Source organism: Equus przewalskii, chromosome 16 (assembly GCF_037783145.1).
Source record: "Equus przewalskii isolate Varuska chromosome 16, EquPr2, whole genome shotgun sequence".
Classification (NCBI taxonomy): Eukaryota; Metazoa; Chordata; class Mammalia; order Perissodactyla; family Equidae; genus Equus; species Equus przewalskii.
Genome location: NC_091846.1, coordinates 30,686,395 through 30,708,046, shown reverse-complemented (window position 1 = coordinate 30,708,046; position 21,652 = coordinate 30,686,395). Strand labels below are relative to the sequence as shown.

At 38.1% G+C, this 21,652-nt stretch overlaps 1 pseudogene; it reads left to right on the top strand.

Moving 5' to 3' along the window:
* Positions 1 to 19,521: 19,521 nt before the first annotated feature.
* Positions 19,522 to 20,972, top strand: LOC103560260 (polypeptide N-acetylgalactosaminyltransferase 11-like; annotated as a pseudogene).
* Positions 20,973 to 21,652: the final 680 nt, after the last annotated feature.

The window sequence follows — 21,652 nt, the reverse complement described above, 5'->3', positions numbered from 1 at the left end:
CACTATTACTGTTACTCATCCCTCAATCCACTATATTCTTGACCCGCCTGAAGTGCTGGGATAATGTTATGAGGACAAAGGTCAGTTGGTATTATAGTCTCAGCAAATGCATTGACTCCATAATGCTTGCAGCATTAAGGGAGTAGATTAATGCAAACACCTCATACCTACTCAAAGGAATGGCATTCACAGATAACAATGCAGATTTTATGAGTACACTCTATTATTCTTCTCAGTTCAAAACTACTTGTCTTCCATCAAAATGAAAACCCACTTATTAAAAAATCATCAGGAGTGATTACAAGCGTGGTCCTACAAACGTAAGCTTTGTCCTCAATTGGGAGCTCTTTATTCACAATAATTTCATTCAGTCACAGGATTCTAACTTAGAAACTTGTGAGAATTTGGGATCTTGAGGCACCCACCTAAACCGAAACAGCCTGGTCCTAGTTCTTGGTTGTCTCAAACCTTCATGATTGTCCAAGTAGCCTTCTTTGTTTTTAGTGGCTCCCAGGAGTTGAGGGTATGCAAAACCCTGTTTTGATGTAGGTTTTTTCTCATTTGCCTGATGTGTAGGAGTCACTCATTTTCTGGATTTCTTTCAGAGGAAATTGTTCCCTAAGTAGGTGAAATTTGGTGTGTCCATGAGCATAGGTGATTTCAGGAGTCTCCTATGTCACCATCTTGAACCAGAACTCTTGTGTCCCTGCATTCTTTGACTTGTGGCTCCCTTTCTCCATCTATAAAGCTACCCAACATTGCTTGGATCCTTCTCATGCTGTAAGTATCTCTGATCTCCCCTTCTGCCACGTCTTTCTAACTCACGAAAATTCTACAAATCCTCATTTTTCAAATCTTGTCATAAAAAATATTGCGACTTTAACGTACAATTTCAGGTAAATGCAAACTTTTCTTAAAAATATATAAATCTCAGTTTTTTATAACTGTACACAAAGTGTGAAGCTATTTAAAATAAAAAGGAAATTTGGAAAAATAAGTGATAATAGCATGCTATAAAGGAATAGTGAGAAATAGAATAGAGGCAAAGCAGATTAGCTCACAATGCAGTCTTCTTTGCTGGGTGCCCAGTGTAGTTCATTACCTTTCATTTGCATATATCTTATTTTAGAATCCTTGCTAGAGAAGGAATTGTGTATATTTAAATTGTGAAACACAGTCACAACCTGATACTTTCCTTCAAATATTAGATGTTCATCTTAAAAGGGGATATTGATATATATTGTGATGGCATATAGACCAAATCAGTATAAAAAAAAATATGGCTTGGAAATCAATATCAGTTTTTTATAAGGTATAAATAATAATTATAATTGTTATGACAAATACTTTTCTTTTTTTCCTAGAAACAATGTGCACCTTATCACAGGAAGTAAGCAAACCCACATAGTATGCTTGTATTTCCGAGTAGTTTAGAAGATATTTACAAATTGAGGCAAAAAGGTAGATAGGCTTTAAGATACCTTCTTGTACAGAAAATCCAGGATTCCCTGAATGTTGGATGAAAGAAATAAACAATAAACATTTTTTTAACCAATTTCTCACTATTTTTAGAAATATGTTTGCAATTTATGTTATCGATTATTCTTCTTTTTGAAACATGTTAAAACAGTAAATGTTTGCTGGTTTGGCCTGATTAGAATTTATTTCAACTCAGTAAGGTTGGCCTAAAAATTACGTACAACAGATAAAGAAAGAGTTGTTAAGAAAAATTAATAAAAGCCTAAACTGCAAGGAAATAGTCATATCATTTGAGAAGCTTATTTCTCTCAAGGGTGCTGTTGTAACTCTTAGCACCGTGATCATAGACAGGGCCCTTCACTCTACCCATTAACCAGCTAAGAGAGCTTGGACAAGCCTTATAGTCCCACTAAAGTTCAGTCCTTCCACCTGTGGCTGAAAGAATTTAGTCTAGATGATCTCTAAGATTATTCCCCTGTCTATAGCTTTACTTCAGGTACCACATAGAACCATATCAAGAGGAGAATATTGTTTATTGATGTGGGTAACTTTATCTTAAATAATGAATTACATTAAAAACTTCTATGGCAGTAATCTTTTTCGTATTATCAGAATAGCTGAAAATACAAGTTTAAGAATGATGTTTTCCAGTTTGTTTATAGGCTTTAGCGGAAAAAAAGCATTTCATGACAAGAGGTTATAAGCAATATAGCCATTTTTATAGAAACATAGATAGAAAGTATATATATTTTTAGATATTTTCCATCCAATCTCAGCTATAAATGTTTTTATCACATACAGTTATCTTTGGAATTAAATTTTTTGAGATATGAATGCTGTAGACTATTTAACGCTTCAGCAGGTTTAAATGCTTACAACTTGTGGGAAAGTTAAAATGTTGTTCCTTTTATTTCATATCCATTCTAAATCTTCTTTGTTGCTTTTGAAACAGATATTTTACAACCAAAAGGATGTTGGTGGTCATCTAGCCCAATTTTGGCACTTTTCTTTTTTAAAGATTTTTTTTTATTTTTTTTCCTTTTTCTCCCCAAAGCCCCCAGGTACATAGTTGTATATTTCAGTTGTGGGTCCTTCTAGTTGTGGCATGTGGGACACTGCCTCAGCATGGCTTGATGAGCAGTGCTATGTCCGCGCCCAGGATTCGAACTGACAAAACACTGGGCTGACTGCAGCGGAGCACACAAACTTAACCACTCGGCCACGGGGCCAGCCCCCCCAATTTTGGCACTTTTAAACCAGGACCACAAATTCTTTTCATTCCTCCCGTTAAGAGGTGATAGCTAAAACCCTTGCTCTTTAAGCTCTGAGGAACCTGTGAGAAGTTCCGCCACGTCAAGGTGGTTGCCATGCCAGAGAGGCCACCTGTAACAATTCTGATTGATGATCCAAGCTGAGTTTAAGCCTTCCTGCCATTCCCAATGAAGCATCCTGTGACTGGAATGGTTTTGGATGCTCCAGTCCAGCCTATCTGCCAGCTGAATACCCCTGAGTGACTTCCATCACAGCTACATAAAAGATAAGAATCACCCATTTGAATGCTGCCAAAATATTGATTCATAAAAGAATGAGATATAATAAAATGATTTTTGTTTTAGGCAATTAAGTTTGGTTAGCACCCTTTTTTTAATGCATCAGTTGATAAACAAAGTTTGGTATCTATAAGTAAGGTTCTAACATTACAAAATCTAAAACGTGTGACTTTGGTTTGGGGACAGATCATAGGAGAAAGTCTGACAAGTTTTGAAGTGAGTAGTATAGAGCTCTTGAAGTAAATTGAAAAAAATTATACTGAGAATTGGCAGAAAGTTTGATAATCCTGCCACCTGAGGTAACCTGGAAAATAGAAAATGTACTTAGTGAACTTGATAATTTAGCTAAGATGATTTCCGGGTAAAATGTTGAAGGCGCCACTGGATTTCTTCCAGTTGTCTAATAAAATGAGAGAAAAGAGAGATGAATGAAATAATCAACTGTTAATAAAACATGGAGTGAATGTAAAGGGCTTAGGATGATCTTTCTAACCAGCAAGTGGTCCTCAAAGTAAGAGGTGGTCTCAGGGTAAGGGTCAAATCTAGGTCACTGCCAGTAGAACACAGCCTCAGTGAATTCAGGCTGTGCTTGTAAGATCCCTTGTTAAGACTTCAGAAGGATTTAAGGTTTTAAGGCTCTGCGTCATTTACAAAAAAATAAAAGGTCATTGCATATTGCCATGTAGATGTTCTAGGACAAACAATAGTACTTAGCATAGTCAAACAACAGGTCACCAAGGAAAACCAAGGAAACCAACAAAAAGACCAAGTTAAGAAAGATTTATCTCAAAAAGATTTATGGGTATAGTTTTGTTTAATGGAATAGATTGGGAATTGACACACCAGAGGCTCATGAGATTTTAAAGGAATTTTATTGGCACAGATCGAAAGGGACAGAAAGAGTAAAAATATTTTGAAGAAGACCTTGAGATAACCAAAATTTTATATGCAGGATGCAGTCTAAAAATACTGGATTTTATGGAAACTAGATTTTACAAAAAAGACTACATTATATGGAAAAGGAAGTTCTCAGGGGACAGGACAAAAACAGAGAGTCATGTAGAATTATATGCAGAGATCAAGACTCAGCTCAATTAGAGAAATGAGAACATCTGCCGGATTATATTTAAGAATTGCTGTAGGATAGTGATTGCTATGTGTTTCTCATTTTCCCCTTATGGAACAGGAGTGTTTACTATATTAGCCTATGCCTGTCTCATTTTTGGACATAAAGTAAGTGGAGGACAAATAATTGTCTCTTTATTTCACAGGTCTTCAGAGTAACAGCAATTTTACTCAAGGAAAAGAAGACAATGTACTTTTTCTATATCTAGACGTGATTTAGATGATGAGATCCTGGACCTTGAAGCTGAGCTTCCTAGTAAAACAGGATGAGACTTTTGGTGGTTCTTGCATGATGAAGGAAGGTCAATAATTTTGTCAGCAAAGAATGAATTGTAGCACTTTAAGCATGGAAGTAAACTACTTGAAATTTATCTCATGAGTATTCAGGCCTATGATCCCTCCCCTTCAATATGTGCATGGTTGGTACTGCTTCAATCAATAGAGTATAGAAGAAGTGATGCTAGACTATAAAATGCCATGCAACTGTCACCATCTTCACTGGAATAATTACTCTTGGCACCTTGATCCACCATGCAAGAAATCTGACTACCTTGCAGCTGCCATATTGAAAAGGTCACATTTAAGCATTTTGCTGACAATGCCAGCTGAACTCAGCCTTTCGGATATACTCTCCAAATCATCCTATGTGTGAGTGTGCAATTTCCACCTTCCAATGCAGACAATTTTATAGTTGAATATCATCAAGTGATTTCCGTTATGCCACATGGGTCAATAGAATTATCCAACTAAGCTCTGCTGTAAGTCCTGAACCACACAATTTGTGGGATACAGTAGAATGGTTGTAGGATTTTTACCACTAAGTTTTGTGGTCATTTGTTACACAGCAATAGATAACTGGAGCACCAACCTTCTCTTTTAAAAGATAAGCCTTTAACAGATAAAGTTATGGCAAGGAGAAATGAAGTGATTTGCAAAAGTTCATGCAATTATATAGGGGGAGGACTGGGATGCAAAACCAGGATCCGTGTCTTCCTCTTATTTCTACTACACCTCATTGCACGGATTAGATCCATTTTTTTAATATAGTGCTATCTTATAATGTTTAGAAATCAAATAATTGACTTTGTGAAAGTCAAACATGTTTCTTGCTAGTCCTTTCTTCTCTTTCCTTCCTTTTATCTCATTGTCTTCTCCTATTTTTCATTTTGAGTCTCTGGCCACATATGAAGATAATAAACATAAGTGAATTCTAATTCTTAGTGGACTTCAAAATAGAAATACATTATTTCTGTGGTAAAGATTTAATGTCCTATTTCCCTTCCCTTATTCACTGCCAAGCACTATAACTATTACTAGAAACACTTAATTTCACACCACCTTCCCCGCCAAAGTAAATCCATCCTCAGGATGAAGACAGATTCTAGTCAGATAGAGTTTAAAAGCTCTAATGCAGCAAATCAGCGTTTCCACACTGAGGTAACTTTTTGCTAACTCCACTCTTTCCTTGCAGTCTCGTTCCCCTTCCTGTTTTTGTTTTTGAGGTAAAGCCATTCTATGGTCTATGTTAAGTCACTGAGTCATTCCACCTTGTTTAATCTCAAGTCTGCATCCTGGCTGGACTCCCTGCACATTTCCCCTATTCACTCAGCATTTGAGTCCCACTGTGTTCTTACAGATTCTGTATTCTAATCTGTCTTGAAAATTTTAGCCCTGAAGCAGGAATTATGCGATTTCTCTGCAATTTCCTTGGCATTTCTGTAGTCCTACTAGAATCTTTGCTTTAGTACTTAGCTGCCATAACCTAGTTGAAGCTGCTTAACACCCAATTGTTACACTCTTGCTGGTCTTCCCTGACTCCAGTGTGATGGTCTGCCTGTCTGTCTGCCTGTCTTGATCTATCATTGCCTGCTACATACCAATGTATTCTGAGAGAAAATGCTTTGCCTGTCTGCCTGGATTTCTATTGCTTGATTCTTGTTCAATTTCCAAGAGCTGGCTTTATCTTGGTGATGGTTTTCTTTTTTGATTTTTTTTTTTTTTTTTTTTGCTGAGGAAGATTTGCCCTCACCTAACATCTGTGCCAATCTGCATCTATTTTGTATGTGGGTCACCACCACAACATGGCCGCCAATGAGTGGTATAGGTCTGTGCCCAGGAACCCAGGATCCTGCAGTGTAGTGCATCAAACTTAACCACTAGGCCAAGGGGCCAGCCCCTCAGTGTTGGTTTTTAAGCTCCCACTTCTATCCAACTTAAACTCTTTCTGTCACTACCAAGTCCTAGATTGGTTAGAGAACAATTGCTGTACAATAGCTAATAAAGAGGCAATTGTGTCACTCTAATAATTAAAAATAGATTGTTTATCAGTTGTGCTAATAAAATTTTAATAAAAATTTACCTCTTTTCATAACTTTTAAGAAAACATTTGTGCTATGCTTTCTTTCTATTCTTTGATAAAAATAATATCTGAAGGCCATAGATTTAGAAATTGAATCTCAATGTTTTTAATGTGCACATATTTACAAAGGGTCTGACTTTGAGGTCACTCACTATTTAAATGAAAGGGGCAATTTTCGTACTTGCTTCTAAATAGAGTTCTTACAGTGGGAAAATATCACATATCTATTTATACATAAAGTCCAGCTTTTCTCTGAGATGCACTGAAATAAAGCATATGACTATTATGTGTGTGATGTTTTTATTTAAAATGTTTATGATTCTGAACTGTATTCCTGATCAAGAACTTAACATGATTAAAAAAATATGCATACCAACTATTGTAATTATTTGCAAAGTAGAAAAAAAAATGTTGCAAATTTTTTAAATATTCCTCATTATATTGTATATGGATGATGTACTGGTGTGGGTCCAATCAGGAGACAGTGCGTCACAGTAATTTAAATATGGGAGTTTAATATGAAGAATTATTTAGCTATGATAGAATCATAACTGTAAAGATGAAAAGAGAACTCTAAATGTACTCTAAAGAATTCTTCCACCTTTCCCTAGAGCTAAGGAAATGTACCTAAGGAAGGACATCTTTAGGACATATTCCACCCCCTGCCAGGATAGCGTTCAGACCTTGTTTGAACAGTGAAGTTCGTTGGGCCTGGGCCAAAGCTATTTTATGGGTATCAAGAAAGCAGAGAAAAAATATCTGGGCTGGGTCTGCATAGTCCCCAAGGGCTGGTGTGCTGTGAGTACACAGATGGGACAGAGCAACACCAAATGTCCCTACACATCTGCCCTTTGTCAGACAGTGTGGCAGAAACAAGAAAAAACAAAATAGCATTTATCCTAACCAACAAGGAGAAGCCCCTTCTATCTGCAGTGTTTCTCCAGTGCCCTCTACCGACAGAGTTTAAAATCATGCTCAACGTAGGGGAGAAAATGCTTGAAGAGTCCATCTATGACTGAGAGCAAGGTATACCAAAGTGTGAATTTGGAGTTGCGAGGCAATACATTGATAACTGCCACGGGCATCATATAGGCTAGGTCACTGTGTTGTAAATGCATCTGAAACACAAAATAAAACTCTTCTGTATCACATAGTTTTTCAGAAATTTCCCTCCAAATTGGAACTGAGATAACCTTTGTTCTAGATAAGCTTCTCTGTGTTGCCAAAAACAGTTGAAATTATTCCATGGACTTTATGTCAATCTTTATATTTGGCTTTTATTATATATAAAAAAATAGACTTTTGTGTCTTTGTTTTGTGCCAAACAAGACCTGTTTGGCACAGAGTCTTACCAGACTAAGCAACCTGTGAAGTATTTACAATAGCAGAGCAATGCAATTTGCTTTTATTCATTTTTCTAATTGACAGTTTTTGCATAATTTCAACTCTAATCATAAATTTTTTAAGGATGGTATTTTTATATCTTGATTTTTTAAATCAGTCTTGTCATTTATATATTTAGAAGTGAGTCAGTATTAGAGAGATGAGGAAGGCATTATTTATTTTAAATATATATATATTTAAGAAAATCAGAATGCATATATTTTGGAACACAGATGTTTGAATATTTCAGTAAATAAATAATTTAGACTCTAATTTGAAGATTTGCAACCTTGGGCATCCTCCTATTACCGTATTTCTACTTTTTTGGGGAACCATGGAAAACAGTTAGCCTTGTGGCATCTGTTATGACTTTTTGGGCTAGCAAAATTGCTTGGCTTTAAAGTACTTTCCAATATTCAATTAAGTAACCTTTGAGGTATAAGAAACAACAGTGGGCCTTCTTGTACCTCTTTTATAAGAACACCAGGTCTAGTTGTCAAGGTAACTTGACCTCATTTCCAAGGTGAATGAAACACCACAGGAAGGAGTCATGGCACTCAGGAGCTTCTCAGTAAGCATTTTATTATTTAAGAGTCATCAGAAGCAGGCTTGAAGTGGACACATTGTTTCTCACTTTTACCTTTTTTTGATAAAAATTATAAAAGTCTCTTTAAACATCAACTCGTTTACCTCTGCACTTACACTTTTCCCTCAGGGAGCATTTTAAATGGTGTGTTCCCGTCCTTCCCTCGCTCCCATTTTGATTTGTTCCTCTAGGGTGTTATTCTTTTACATAAGAAACTGACAGTGCTGGCCTTGCTAAAAGGATCCATTGTCTGTTTTTCTCTGATGAAAATACTAGCCCAGCGTTCCACTGACCTTTTGAATTTTCCCTCTTTCCCTCTGCTGAATCCTGGTTGAAACACGAGCTCTTTTCCTAAAACCCATAAGAAGGTACATATATGGTAACAGAGAAAAATGTCAGAAACATGAACACCAGGGGCTGTGATTTGGGCCTGTAACACAGCTAAATTGAACCCCTGGTGATCTTAGAACGAAAAATACAGGTTGTGCCTTCCAAGAAAAGTGAAAAGGAAAAACACTTCAGAGATATTTATTAAAATATTAGAAATAGTCTCATCAATTTCTTTAGCAATAGCAGAGAAAGGTTAGCAGACCTGTGTATTTGGGGGACAAAATCTATTTACAGATAAGACCGAAGAGTCTAACATCAGAAATCATCTCATTAAGCCTGTCATTTATAGATTTTGAGTGATTTGTGCCAGGGGACCCTCAGTGGTGGAGCTGGAAAGATGCCAAGCCTATGACTCCAGGAAGTAGGCCCTCCCTGAGAATGCTGTGGCTGCCTCATTTAAGAAAATGGCTACCCTGCTTGGCTCTCAGGCTTTCTTTTTTGTTCATTTTGTCTTTATTTTTTATTTGTCTTATTTTTTTGGTGAGGAAGATTGGCCCTGTGCTAACATCTGTGCCCATCTTCCTCTATTTTCTATGTGGGATGCTGCCACAGTGTGGCTGGATAAACTGTGCATAGTGAACTTAACCACTAGGCTGGCCCCAATTTTGTCTTTATTTTTCCAGTGGCACCCTCTGTGGTCGTACTCAAGGAAAATTTGTGAGTTTTGAAGGGAACACTAAGTTACGATTACTTTGTGAACACTGTTATCTTTTCTTGTTTGAGTATTATGGGATGATATGGGAATAATTGTAAGGAGAAATAAAAATTAAAAGTAAGAGGCTTAATTCTCCCCTGTGAAAATAGGGGAAGAGACTACCCCCCACCCTCTCCACCAGCCAATTTTCTTAGATCATTTATGTTAGAAAACTTGTAATAGTAAGTACTCCTCATTTCTTTGAAATGTACATAAATCCTTTTGGGTCAGCTTTATGACCCAGGAATGTCTTTCGCAAACACCTAGGAGCCATCTCTTTGAAGAGTAAACACCAAGGGACATTGCATCACTATTTCCCAGCTTCTGCGGGAGGGTAGGAGTTTCACTTCAGTGGGTGCCTTGCTCCAAGTTGGAAAACTACCTCCCGCTATGAAGATATGAGAAGTTTATTTTTCCTCTACTAGCCAATTAGCCAGCACAGATGGTCACCCTAATTACCAGGCAAAGTTACATGTACATATGTGACAAATGGTGCTGTCAAGTTGTCTTACTTGAGGACTAGTTATTGTTTATCTTGAAAACATGTCTAGAATGAATTTTATCTGTTGTCTGTATAAGAGGATGAGCATTCTTTCTATCTTTGCAATCTCTTAGCAGCCTGCCTGTGATGCACATCACATTCCGATTTAATTTTTTTTATTATTTTAATTTTTTCTGAAAGCCCCAGTACATAGTTGTATATCCTAGTTGTATGTCCTTCTACTTCTATGTGGGATGCTGCCTCAGTACGGCTTGACTAGCAGTGCTAGGTTGGTGCCCAGGATCTGAACTGATGAATCCTGGGCTGCCAAAGTGGAGCACATGAACTTAACCACTACACCACCAGGCCAATCTCCACATTCTGATTTAATGCTTATGTAATAATAAGTGTTTTTCTTTCTCTACTACCTTTGTAAAGAGGATTTCTAGATTGGGAGGAGATTTTACTTATTTTATTTTATTTTTTTTTTTGCCAGGAAAAATTTGCCCTAAGCTAACACCTGTTGGCAATCTTCCTTTTTTTTTCCTCCCCAAAACCTCAATACATAGTTGTATATTCTAGTTGTAAGTTGTATATTCTAGTTGTAAGTCTAGTCTAGTTGTCAGCCACCACCAGAGCATGGCTACCGACAGATGAGTGGTGTGGTTCTGTGACTGGAAACCGAATCCTGGCTGTCAAAATGGTGAGAGCACCGAACTTTAACCACTAGGCCATCAGGGCTAGATTGGGAGAAGATTTTATTTTTAATTATATTTCCCAAACACGGTATAGTTTAAAATAAATAGATACCCTTTAAAATGGGTATATGTAGCAGTCAACCAGGAAAAATATAATAGACCCAAATGTCTACTATCTGAAATAAGCTTACTTCAGTCTGTTTAAGGCCCTGTTTATCAATAAGGAAGAATTTGTATAGAAGTGGAAAATCTAATCTATAGCATCAAGAAACTTGCTGAGACAGATAGAAACCCTATTTATCTTCATCATCATGATTTTCTTTCTGAACCTGCCATTAGAGTTGGATTAGTTGTGAATAAAGAAACAAACACAGTTAGTGATGATGATACCAAACCTCTTCATCTCAAGTTAGTGTGCCCATGAACAATAAGCCAATCACTGAGACACCAGTGGTTGGAGATGGAGAAAGTTTTATTGGAATTGGCCAAAATGAGAAGGTGTCAGGATAGGTTCTCTCAAATCCACCTTAATGAAAGAAGAAAGCAGAGGGTATTTACAGAACTAAGGGGTTTGGGAGGAGGAGTTTTGGAGAAACAAAGAAGTCTATGTTTCTTTCACTCCAGATAAGCCCTTGGGCAACTAGACTTCTGGGCATCAGTGGCAGCTGGGGCCTGGTTATCTGGTGGTTAAGGGCATTCTTTTTCTTTTGCAAAACAAGCTCATACATCCTCATAACCCTTGAGTCACCCCTCAGGTTAAAACAAGAGAACAGCAAATTAACAAGATTAACTTTTTTTCATCTGTGTCTGTGTTGCGACCAAGGTCAAAGGGTAATCATGTTCTTACTGAATATTTACAGTAACCCTCAGGTACCCAGTGCAATGACATAAAAAGATTTTTAGGACATAATCCAATGATATATTTCAAGCGAGTCATTAAATGTGTAGGGGAGGAAGAAATTTTCCTCTGCCCTTCTAGGTTCTTCCAGCTTGTCTAAGAATTAAATTAACATGAAACAGATTCGCAGGAGAAAAACAAAGTTTAATAACATGTATACATGGAAGAAACCTAGGAAAACCAAGTAACTCACGAAAATGGCTGAAGCCAACATCTTAAATATCATCTTCAGGGAGAGACAAAGAGGATTTTAGTGGTAGTAGTTTGGGACTTCAAAGGGGAGGAAGCCAATTCACAGGGAGATGGAAAAGCAAATGTTTGGTAAATAAATGTTTACCACGTCTTGCAGAGACAATGGGACATGGAGATGATTTGGATGAAATGAGCCTTGCTAGGTTCTTCCCTGTCTACAACACCTAGTTTATATTACACTATAGTTATCTACAGTGATAGCTCCTTCTTGGGACAGGCCTTCTATCTTAAATTCTTTTAGGCAGTTAGGGAGAAAGTCAAAGTTTCTTCCTGAGTCTTATGTTCTTAAAACTAATCAAGCCAAAGAGGCACATTTTGGGGTAGCAAATTCTACTCCTCGACAAATGTCTTCTATTACATCTTCCTGAGAAATGAGAACTGTATCAATAAGGAGAATCTAACAAAAATTTTATTAAAATTTATTGTACGATGCCATTTGCAAATCAATGTTTTCGTCACTATGTCCATGAAATGATATAGACACTTCCTCACAAGGTGGAAGTCAGTGGTGAGTTTCATGAAAACCTTGGTTTGATGTTTATTGACTTGTTTTTACTGTTGATGTAAACAAACAGAAATTACTTAATTTGGTTAAATAGACACTTACAACATGGTAATTATGGACTGTTAAATGGTGATAATCCTTAGTTGTAATCCAGCCATGGACTTGAGGAATGGGAGACACAAGGAGAGCAAAAGGGTATGTGTATATGTCTAATACCAATTAATTTCTAGTGAGAACTTTTCATGTTGGACTTTCTTGAGGAAAACTTATCTTTCTCACCAAAACCAAAGTGGAATAATGGTATATAATCCTCTCATTGATATGAAATAAGAGAAAATCAGGAGAATACAAACATAATTGTGCTTCTTTTTAGAATCAGTGTTTAATTAAGTAATATATTTCCAGAGGGTCATTTAAAGCTCATTTATTATGTCTTTCTGATTGCATAAAATATTCTTGAAAATGGGAACTATGAGTAGTCTTCTGGGCTAAACCTGCCATTTACACATGTTGAGCGAGCAGATCCATGAACATTGCTCAGGCTTGCTGACACTATGGAGAATCCTGGCAAAATCACAGACCAAGAATTTTAATTATTAATAAATTCTCAAAAATTAGGGACCTTTATTCTATTGTAGATCTGCATGGAACTGCCTGAAGAGGTTCAATCAAACCTGAGAGGACAAAAGAAAAGGCTGCTTAGAGGCAACAACTAGACATACTTACCTCAAAGTATACTGAAAATTTCCAGAATAAAGTGCCATCAATAATAGACGGCATTGTCTGCCTCATTACCTATCTAGGACCTCAGATCTGATCAATAGCTCAGGACCTCAGGCTAGACACCTGTATCCAGAGTCCTAACTATCCATATCGGATATGGAGCTGCCTCTTCTCCTTCAAGCAGAAATATGACTCTAACTTTTTTTAGTACTTAGTCTAGTATAAATATTCTCCGTGGCCTCGTCTTGCGTATGTCTCTTGAGGGCATCTGAAGAGCATATACTGGCACTATGCATTTGAACAGCACTAAGTACAGTTTCGCAGTGAAACATCCAGGTGTTTCCACTTTCTCAGCAACTCTAGGGTTGGTGTCCTATCTGCCTACATCACATCCATCTCACTCAGTGACTGACATTAAATTCTGAGTGTCAGTTTTGCTTCTCCAACCAATTTTTCTATCAATTTAGCAGCCATAAATCACAGGATGGGGTTGGGGGAGGGGGCAGAGCTACATCCTGGCTCATATATGGTTAGGGGCCTTTGGATACTGTACTAAAGTTCAAAGAGTTTTGATGAGAAATATAATGCATATGCAGGCCCTTTGCTTTTCTGTCCCTCATGCTACATCTCTAGTACTTCTAAAGTACAGGGAATTTTCCAGAAGGATCAACCTGTTTTTCCAGCTTCGTTGGCCTCTGTGACTCATAGTGAGGGAACAACAAATGGCTCTCAGATGGCCATGGGGAAAAGGACTTGTTGGGTACCTTTGTCCCTTCCCTATTTTGTATACCTATTCACCTATTATTCTCCAACGAAAATCGCACTTCCCTCTGATGAAAGCCCAAACATTAAACAGGACCCAGTGAAATTGCTTCTATTTGACCAATTTTTATGACTCAATTTATAGTTTCTTCATGGAAGTGTTCAGCAAAAAAATCACAAAGTCTTGTAGATTTGGGGGAAAAGAGAAGAAATCATGAGTCTTGGTAAGGAAAACAGTGCAGATGAATGAAGGTGTACCTACTTTCTGGGCTGTGCTTGGTTCTCTCCTAAAATATCTGAAATCAATCAAACACATTTGCCACAGCAAAGCAATATCATGTTTTTTGAAGATACACATCGGGTCTCTATGAGAAATTTCTTTACCTTTTATTGTCAAACCGTGACCCATTTCCTACAAAACAGACTTGGCCTTAGAGCACATTTGCCTTCTCCTTGCTCTAGGTTGCACTATAAACTTTCTTCTAGAAACAGATAGCAAGTGGCATTATGCCCAAAATGCTTTTATTTTATCCCTACGTTTCTTTTTTCACTGAAGAGTAAAGGATGGAAATTTCAATTTCCCAATATTCAGTTAATATGCTTATGCAATTAATTCATGTTTATGTTAATTGTTTATTTGTGTCTGTTCCTTAAGGTGTTAGGGTGCCTTTACTTTCAGGGCAAAGTCATACTTTGAATCTTTTAATTATGATGAAAGGAACATTCCATTTCAGGATACTAGGAGAAAGAAACCTGTCAAAAAGATGGTATTTGCCCTTTTATTTTCTTTCGATTTCAACAGACAGAATATATTTAAATAAAATCTACACTGTATGACATTGCTTTGTATGACAGGAGGATATTTCACTTGTCAGAGAATCCTGAGCCCCCAACCTGGCATTGTTCCTTTGTAATTAGGAGCTGGCAACAGAGAGAGCACCAGACCCGCAGAGATCGCCTGGACTGGTGCTCTGGCAAAATGGGGAGGGTGTCTTAGCTGCTTTTATTTTGTATCTCAGGGAGAAATTATGGCCATCACTTAACTCTACCCCCAACTTCAACCAATGAACTAATTCTATTAACCATTCTCAGCCAAAATTCTTTCTATTGCTGAGGGACACACCTCCCTAAGAAGACTAAAGAGACAAATGTTCAAGCAAGGTATTTGTATGCATTATTTATTTTTCCTCAGTGCCTATATCTTATACGGAAGAGTGTGATGATTTTAATTGGAACAATGACCACAATTTGACAGTAATTTCTGTTCTCTTAAACCCACATTGCATGGTGGGTGTAGGGAGATAAAGCCTCAGGAAAAATTCTCTGAGGATCTACCATAATCCCATTTAACAAACTCTAAGTTTTTTGCTATATAGTGTGAACTGTGTTGTCATTAATTGTATGATTGTTTTATAATAGCCTGAGTTTTTTTTTTTAAGATTTTATGTTTTTCCTTTTTCTCCCCAAAGCCCCCCAGTACATAGCTGTATATTCTTCGTTGTGGGTCCTTCTAGTTGTGGCATGTGGGACGTTGCCTCAGCGTGGTCTGACAAGCAGTGCCATGTCCGCGCCCAGGATTCGAACCAACGAAACACTGGGCCGCCTGCAGCGGAGCGTGCGAACCTAACCACTCGGCCACGGGGCCAGCCCCTTTTTTTTTTTAAAGATTTTATTTTTCTCCTTTTTCTCCCCAAAGCCCCTTGGTACATAATTATATATTCTTCGTTGTGAGTCCTTCTAGTTGTGGCATGTGGGACGCCGCCTCAGCATGGTTTGATGAGCAGTGCCGTGTCCACACCCAGGATTCGAACCAATGAAACACTGGGCCGCCTGCAGTGGAGCACGCGAACTTAACCACTCGGCCACGGGGCCAGCCCCATCCTCAGATTTTAAAAACGACCTTGCAGTATTGTTTTAGACAGAATCCTGAAGGAGGCAGATCTCTACTAACAATTATGCCCATAATCCTAAGGTTCCATGTTACCAGTATAGCATGAGCCCTCACAGAACAATAATTTCTATATGGTGGTGATACATTGTTTCTTAGACCCTACACTAATCATGCTGGAATTATAAAATGACCAAGACACAAGCTTTGTGCCCATCTAGCTCCAAACCTATGGAAAATTAGACAAACATACAAATGACTTCAATACTATTTAGAGTGAATGAGAATCAATAAGATCTGTGTGTGCTCTAGAAGCAATAAAGAGCTATGCAAAAGAAAATGAATTGTTCTATTATTATTCAAAGAAGGGAGAAATAACATCTTATGTACATTTGAGGGAGGCAACAAATTTTTCTGGTAGAGGATAGTTAGTTAACTCATTTGTTAATTGTTAAAATTGTTATTAATTAAAGATTAATAGATATTTTTCATTAGGAGTGACTTGATGGGAATTGCACTCCAGTTTAAAGGAAGGAATAACCAAAAGACAGGGGCAAGAAAGCATAGGGTTGGTTTTGAGAAAAGAAGTAAACCAATTTAGCTAGAGTTTACAGTGATAGAAGAAAACACCTGGAAAGAAAGCATGGATCCTGAAATGACACAGCATCATTAAATACCAAGAGAAGTGTCTATGCTCTATTTCAGGAGCTTTGATAAATTATGAATATTGTTGAACACAGAAGTAACAAGACTAGAACTATGTATAATAAAGAGATTCTGGCAACACAATAGTAAGTGAGCGCCTCCCAAAGTTGAAAGTGAGTTAAGTGTGTTGGATTGAACAGTGTCTCACAAAAAATCATGTCCATCCAGAACCTCAGAATGTGACCTTATTTAGAAGATACTATTGTTAAGGATCTCAAAATGAAATCATCTTGGATTTAAGGTAGGCCCTAAATGCTGTGGCCAGAGAACTTTTAAGAAGAGGAGAAGAAACAGAGAAGAGGTGATGTAAAGATGGAGGCTGACTGGAGTAACGTATCCACAAGGTAAGGAACGAGAAGGATTGTCTGCAAGCCCCAGAAGCTGGGAGAGAGGTATGGAATCGTTCTTCCTCAGAACCTTGAGACGGAACCAACCCTGCCGACACCTTAATTTCAAGCTTCTGTCCTCCAAACGAATAGAGAATAAATTCTGTCTTAAGCCACCCAATTTCTGGTAATTTGTTATGGCGACCATAAAAGACCAATATAAGAGGCTATAACAGATGTCCAAGTGAAGCATAATGAACGTCTGAACTAGAGAGGAAGGAAGCAGAAATAGAAGGGAGCATGTGGACACAGGATTTACTGTAAAGATCATGTGTCTGAGAGCCTCACTTGTACTGCCTCCTCCAAGGCCTGTACTGAACTATGTGTGAATAACTTGGAATTCTTTACTTAAGTAAAATTCCCCTATCATCTAAATTATTGATTGTGCAAAGCCTAGACTAGCCCCTGTCTACATGACGGGGCAACTTACCTACTGAAGTAGGTTGCAGTGTAAGAGAGAGTCCAATGTTCCCAGGCTGACGGTCTCAGATCCCGGTGGGACCCTTGATCAGAAATGGTAAATTTAAATTCAGAGAGGAACTTTTTTGGAAGCAAATAAAAATCATGTTTCTTAACAACTTGTAATCTGTTTATCCTTCCCAACCCAGTCCACTGTGGAATTTGGCCTGCAGTCTCTAGTCTGCTGACCCCTAGGACAAAGAAACAACTGTAATGAAATGTGGTAAGTGGTCTAACAGAGGTATGGGTACTGTGCAAATGGCCCCAAAGTGGGAGAAGCAGTTTCCTGCCACGGTGTATTGGGAAAGCCTTTCTAGCTTCTATTGTGAATTGGGTTTATTTGGTCTTTTTCAGAAAAAAAAACAAAAAAAAGTTGTTGAAAAGTGCTCTAGACCTCAAGCTTCTCGAAGAAGAGGCTCCATTGTCTTTTCATCTTTGCAGCCACAGTGTCGAGTACAGAGCACATCAAACTGTAGATGCTAATTCATCTTGAAAAAAGAAGAACCTGTGTCTTGGGTGTGGATAGGCTATCTAAATGGAGATATAAAGCAGGTGTTAAAAATATGGGTCTGGATCTCAGAAAAAATATCAGGGCTGGCAACATGGATTTAGGTGATCAATACAGATGCAATTGCTGAAACTCTGGAATTGCCTGAGGGCCCTGAGGGAAGGCTATTACAAAGGAAAAGACCTGAGGATAAACTTTGATAAATGTAAGTACCGTATTGGCTGCTGCAATGAGTATAGACAGACATTTGAGAGATACTAACGGTAGAGCCACAGAGATATTTTAAATAAATATATTTGATAAATTGGTGAAATGGAACTTTACTGTAACTCTGACTTTCCCTGGCTTTTTCTTATTTGGCCCATCACTTATGGGAAATGTCAAGTGATTCTGAAGACCACCTGGAGTTGCTTTAACTTCAATCCCCCTGAGAAGCCTCAAAAGGTCAAGTATCATCTCCTCCTGCTTCTCAGATGCCTTTACATCGTGCCGAGTTCCTAGCTAATCTTCCCCATTCCTGTGCAATTCATACGTGCCAGCGCTCTAGATAGAAATGACACACATTCTTTCAATTTTGGAATCTGAGCTTTTTCTCATAGACTCAAGGGGATAATCCCACATTTTAAAGATAGATTTTAAAATATCGAAAGCTATAAAGATTAGAATAGCTCTTTAAAAAACCCTTAAAGGTACATTATGCAATTGTAATATACACTGTCCTAAAAATATATAAATTTAAATTTCAAAAATAAAGAAATCATTTTAAGTAAATTTAGAGATACATATTAATCATGATGTTATAGTATTTAAAAATATATGCACACATACAAATGTACACATATGGAAACAAATGCACACATATATGCACAAGTAAGTACCATGTGCACTTATTTCTGATAATAGCTCAACAAGAGATCTTACTGTATGCCAAGGATAAACTAAATCATGCCAAATATGACTTTATTTATCTTCCGACAACCCTGAGGTAGATAGTATTATTTTTTACACTTTTCAATTACTACTTTATAGAACCAACACAAATAAAATCACAAAGGAGTCTCAATTTAAACCAAAAGCTTACTCTTCAACTTAATTCAATAAATTGTTTATTTAGCACCTTCTATCTGTTAGTGTGCCACATGCTTGGACAAAATGCCTTCCTTCTGTGTAGGAAAAGATATATTAATGCAGTTAAGGACATCAAAGGAACTGTTTGCCCCCAAGGCAAATACCCACCTCCAGAGAAGACAGAAACCAAACTGTACAAAATCTTGCAAAAGGAAAATTTTCAGCTACTAAAAAAACCCGACAAGCAGCTACCAGTGGAGCACTGTTATTTTCCCTTATTCTTCTCCTTTTCCTCCTCCTCCTTGCTTTCATGTAGAACTTGGCCCTATCTTTTCTATTTCAAATATTCCTTGGTTCACTTCAAAAAGGAATCAAGAGAGGCATGGAATCGTTTAAACTTCTTCTTTGCTATTTCCCAAGACATGCTCTTAACTTGTTTAACTTTAAGAGCCTGTCTGCTAATCTCTTTGGGAAAAAGACAAATGGACGGAAGGTAGAGGCGCAAGGCCTCAGGGCCAGGGTGAGCCAGTGGCGGCCCCGTGTATCATGCCTGCGTCTCCCCACAGGCAGCTCCCACGACCGTGCCTAAAGCGGCTGGGAAGCCAGCGGGCGGGGAAGGAGGATGCCAGAGCTGGAGTCCCAGAAGGCCGCGACATTGGGCTGCCGGTGTTGGGAGCCACCAGGGACTCTCTGGCATCTTCACCTTGAGGAGCTGGTGTGGTTCCCAGAGGTAAAGCCCACAGAAGCATAAGGACCCCCAAGACTGCATCCTCGATGTTTCTCACTGTCAGGTTAATCCATGCTCAGCCTCCAGCTCCAGTTTCTGGCTCCAGTAGCCTCTTCTCCAGGAAACTGAAAATGGCCTTTCAGCTATGCTAGGTCTGTAATGGGAAGTGTTACAGTTCTATATTCTGTTATGGGTGCTTTATTACATCTGTGACCTGGACAATTTTGCTTTTTGTTTATTTCAACTTCAGTGAAATGACTCAAATACTGAAGAATGTACCCATCAAGGGTCTGGGCCCCTTCAACTGTTCCCCCCAAATTTAGCCCTGTTTCACTCAAGCTCCAAGTCTAGGATGAGAATCACAGTTCAAACCAAACAAAACTGTGATGTGATAGATATTGAAGATGCAGAAAAAGGCAATGTGAAATTCTCTTCTGAATTGGATGATTTTTAATGAAAGCCATCAGGAATTAAGAGACTTGGGCTATCCAAAACATGCCTTTAATGTGCTTATTAGTAAGCACTTGGGCTGACATAGAGATTTGCCAGGCACAAGAAATGCAGCCTGTAGAGAAAAGTCTTACCTGACTGATGGGCCAGTCGCTAGTGTTGTTATTTTTCTACAATGAAGCTTGTCTGCCTTGCTTAGGACAGAGTCTTAGCACACCAGAACATCGTCTTCATGAAGTCATCTTCATGGATGATGATAGTGACTTCGAAGATTTGAAAGGAGAGCTAGATAAATATGTCCAAATATAGTGCCTTGGAAAAATTAAAGTAATAAGAAATACAAAGCCTAAGGAATTGATCTGAGGAAGAATAATTGGAGCACCCTATTCTACAGGAGAAGTCCTGTGTTCACAGACGGCCACTGTGAAGTCAAGGTGGTGTGGCTGCAGCCTTTACTGGCTGTCATGCAGCAGGACTGGCAGGCTACGCCTTACCAAGCGATTGATGTCATCAGCATAGACACACTCACCTATAGCTCATCCCTTTGGTACTGGGAGAATTTAGCTGGGGCTGCACTTCAAATGGGATCTTGTTGCCCTCTCTGAGACTGGACCAGAAGGAACTACTGTACCAATAAAGTCACCTACAATGACTGGAGAATTGTTTGCTGTGAACAGACACTATTTCAATGAATTGGACAGTATGACAGTGGCGTGGATATTTGGGGAGGAGAAAGTTCAGAAATATCATTTAGGATCTAAATGTGTGGATGTAAGCTCTTCATCATCCCTTGCTCTAGAGTAGGACATGTTTTTTGAAAAAGGTGACCATATGGATCTCCTAAAGACTGGGACACCACAGCACTTATATCCTACTTTCTAAGCAAAAAATTCTAGCATATAGTATGAGGTAATCAAGTCATGCCTTAGTTCAGACCCTCCTCAGTTCTCCTCTGGGCTGTGCCACAGTTTCTTAACTCATTTTTCTCACACTCTTTGTGTCCACTTTCAACTTGTCCTCATGTTGATATCTGCATATCTGAGTAAATGTTATCACATAGATGATTAACATCCCAACTTCTTTCTCAATTCAACATACTCACTATTTCCATAGCTTTTAGTCCTCTGAACAGATTTTAAAGAAAAATAATGCTCCTTATTATCATTCTGCCAAACATATGCCAGCCTCAAAGAGTTATAAGTGCTACTGCATCAAGAAACAAACAAAAGACCCTATTGCACCCATCACTTCATACCCATTAGTGCGTTATTTATTGTGTGCAAGAAAGTTTAGCAAACTCTAGGTATTCAAAGATGACTAAGACTAAGCCTGTTTCCCCAAAGAACGTACAGGGTACAATGGGAAACAAATAAGCAGAAGCTCATGCTGCTATTCATCCAGTAATCAGAAATCAAGGTGAAGAAGGAGAGAAATTAAAAGATGACTCCCAAAGGAAGGGAGTAAATGTTGACTTCACCAAAGATGTCAGGATAAGGTGGAAGAGCACACCTGACGAGGAAGACGATAAATTAAAAATGTGAAAGACAAAATACAAATTTTTGTGGCGCATTTAAAA